Here is a 4,101-nt window from a genome sequence, read left to right as displayed (position 1 = left end):
TCTTATTAAACTTGTGCATCATGATTTCTTTATCTGTAGTCTTTACTGATGACAGTAAAGTATTGATCTGGTACAATACTTGTTTATCTGTTTTTATTTTTAGTTTTATTTTGATTATTGTTTATCATCTTCATCTGCAGTTATCACACATGAAATGTTATGATGCTCTAATTAAGAAGTTATTCAAGAAACAAGATGAAGATGATGATCCTCTTTTAGATGTAACTGAATCATATCTAACTGTTGATCAACAAAAAAGGAAAATAGTACCAAGTTCTACCAATTATGTCAGACGAGAATCAGTTGTTGATTTGTTTTAATCTTTACAAAGTATTTTGACATCCTTTTTAATTAATCATGTTATTTTTATTATCTATTTTTAGTTTTAGAAATTGTGAGCTATTATACATAGAATGTTCAGTGTGATAATTTTTTTGTTTTCTAATTATTCATGATGTTTCACTCTACAAAAAAATGAATAAGGTTTAGATGGTGTACCTTGTGGGTGGAAATTTTCACTCAATTTTAGACATAAAGCTACTTCATAACTTTGTGACTCTTAAAGGCATTAACATTAAAATTCCTAAAATATATTAAAACACCAGCAGTGATAATGACACAATAAATATATTACATATAATAATAATAATAATAATAATAATAATAATAATAATAATAATAATAATAATAATAAATCAATTAAATTTTATGTTATGACCAAACACTTAAATATTTTTTGCCTTTACTTTACACTTCATCAAGTTTCCTAAAACATTATACCATCTATCTGGATATTTTTACTGTGATTTTAATTTTAGTGGATTAAAATTAGACATGCCGCATTCAATAATACATGACACAGTCTTATTTACTAAAAATTAATCCAAGTGCAATTTTAAAACACATAAGTTTTCTACCACACAAATTCCTAATTTACGGTACTTACTATATGTATAGAGAAAACATAGGCTAGAAAAGAATTCTCCATTTTTATAGTTATTTCTGATACATATACATGTACTTATGTTGCATAGAAAGATTGCGCTGATTTCAATCAAAATTGAATTTCTACTGATTCTGATCAAGTTTGGTTTTTTTACAAATTTTTAAAGTTGCTTAAAGTCGCTTTACTATAGTACAGAGTCAATGGCCAAATTTTGCCAAAATTGACTAGGAGAGAATTATTCATTTTTTGAGCTGATTCCAATCAAGTTTGTACATTTCTTCAGAGAATTATGATTTGTACAAATACAAATTGGACAAGTTGTAGACAGTTTAATGTTGTGGTTGCAGACAATGAATGTGCTGACAATGTATGTAATTTGTGTAAACATATGCTTTGAAATGTTCTCAGAATTGTTAGATTTGTACTTGTACAAATTAGAAGAAATAGTTCAATACACACATAATGTCCTCCCTCCCCTCTTTGTCTACTTAACCCAATTTGATCCGTAATATAGTCAGTTCATCACTCATAAAATAGTAAATTTACCCAATATCTATGATTCACCTATAACAACAGATCCAAAACATCTCAATACTTAAGTCAAGTAGTGAATTGGTTATGGCCGATACTTGACAAATGACAATGACCCTGCAATTAAGTCTCAGAAGAGAGAGGTATAACTAGAAGACAGGAGCTTTCTAGCATGAGCTCTAGCATTAAATAATACGTACCAGACATTAGTTCAAAATGACAGCAAGTTGAATGACTTTAAAAATTAGATTTTATCTACAAAATAAGTTTAGCCAATGACTACTCTGCAGTGTAATTGTACATTTCCATATTTAGAAAGTTTGAGCTGCCTATATAATTAAGAGCAAGTATTTCATCAGCAAGTATACTATAACAGTGTACATTGGTAAAAGCAAGAGTATGTCTCTCCTGTTAGTAGTTGTTCTCTTATTCTTCAGTAGCTCCTGCAGTATCTCCTCTGGTCAGTATTATGTGTCTGATGACTGCAGTTCAGTTACTCATAATCCTTGTCATCCTTTATCAGTGTATGCTGGGGATATGTCTCAATACAATAATAGCATCTTCTACTTCATTGGAACCAGTGACATTAATGATGATGTTAACATGACTGCAGTGTGGAATGTTACTCTACGTGGACTGGATCAGGCTTGTCTTATTAGTAGCAGGAGTAATGAAAGGTCTATTCTCATCTATAATAGCAATCAAGTCATTATTTCCAACATGTTCATTAATAACTTTTATGTCACTGCTCAATCATCTAACAATATTACAGTAACTAACTCTTCATTTAATGGAACAAAAGCTGTCAAGACAATGAAACTAAACAATGCTTTTGATGTTAAGGTATCATCCTCAGTTTTCTATTATTATGCTGTAGTTATTACGTACAAGCCTCTTCCAGTATGCAGCACTGAACTACCTCATTACTCATTAATAGTGACTAATGTCACATCATTGACTTACAGTCACTTGAGCCTGTATATTTTTCATGGTGCCTCATACAATCTATCAGCCATCTTTGATCATTATTATATAACTCATTCTCAATTTATTTTGCAATTTGGTAATAGTCTTTTTTCTTGTTACATTAAGAACTCATCATTTCGATCAGGACTTTATGATTTCCACATCTTTCGTATCACATTTAATGCAAAGCTGAACCCAAAGAAATGCAAATTTCCTGGTTATCAATTAGTTTCTACTTTTGTAATTGAGGATAGTCAATTTTGTGATAATTGGCATGGAATTAGAATATCTGGAGTTCCATACTTACCTAGAACAAATAGCAATCACTTTGTTATTATTATTAAGTCATGTTTGATATCTAACAACACAATTGCAGGCTTATTTATTGATGAAAAATTCTTGACATCAGTCCAAATCAATATAATAGATACTGAATTTATCGGAAATAAAGCAAACGTGATAAAGAACAGTTTTTTTATTAGTCTCAAAAATGTTACTGTTGCTAACAGTACCTCAACAGGATTAAAACTTATAACATCAATAGTAACAATTGAGAATAAATTAATATTTAGAAGCAATACTGGAGTAGTAGGAGGAGGATTATCAATAACTGACTCATCGCAATTGATAGTGTCATCATCAACTAACTTGGAGTTTATTGATAATCATGCTTCTTATAAAGGTGGAGGAATCTATGTTGAAGAGTTAACAAAGAGTTTCATAATATTAGAGGCACCAAATATACCTCTTACATTAATAAATAATAGTGCTGCATTTGGTGATGATATATATGGATATAATAATCATAGAAGCAATCGTTTCAACTTAACAAACCCAAATATTAGTTCAACAGGTGATGTACGGAAAATTCAGTTCTGTAATTGTACTAAAAATGCAAATAACAAACAGATTTATCCAGGTCAATCACTAAAGTTTCATATAGTTTTGCTTGGTTATGATTACTTTGGATCACTAACTGTTACTGATAGTATATTGGAAATACGTGATGGAATCACTCCATACAGTGCTCATACAGTCAATTATGTGCATGCTAGACCTGAGCCTGATTCTAATTGTTCACTAGTTGAATACAAACCAAATCATGCTCCCAGTCATGTAATACATGCCTTGGTATTTGCTGTAAAAGCATTCTATCACATTTATTGGGACTATATTGTTAATGAGTGTCCCATTGGTTTTAGTGTAGATAGCTCACAAGGTAGATCTATCTGTGCTTGCAGTCAAAGTGTTTCAAGAGAGAATGTGACATGTAATATAACTAGTCTAAGCATCACACACAATGGTCTACTGTGGATTGGAACATATGATACCAGTACATCTTTCAATGCTAATGCAACTAATCCTAATGCATGCATTATCAATGAAGACTGTCTCCTTTATTGTTCTCCTAATCCTGTTACCTTTCAGTTGAATGACACTGATACTCAATGTGTGGATAATAGAGGACAGAGAATGTGTGGATCATGTACAGAGGGATACAGTCTACTCATGGGATCAAATAAGTGTGGACAGTGTCATAATAATTACATGATGACAGCTTGGGTTGCTCTATTTGCAGTGATGGGTGTAATACTTGTGGTTCTACTGATTGCTCTCAATTTAACAATATCAGTGGGTACACTCAATGGTCTATTGTT

This window comes from Amphimedon queenslandica, unplaced genomic scaffold (genome assembly GCF_000090795.2).
Source record: "Amphimedon queenslandica unplaced genomic scaffold, v1.1 AMPQUscaffold_13496, whole genome shotgun sequence".
Lineage (NCBI taxonomy): Eukaryota > Metazoa > Porifera > Demospongiae > Haplosclerida > Niphatidae > Amphimedon > Amphimedon queenslandica.
Note: the sequence above shows the minus strand (reverse complement) of the source record.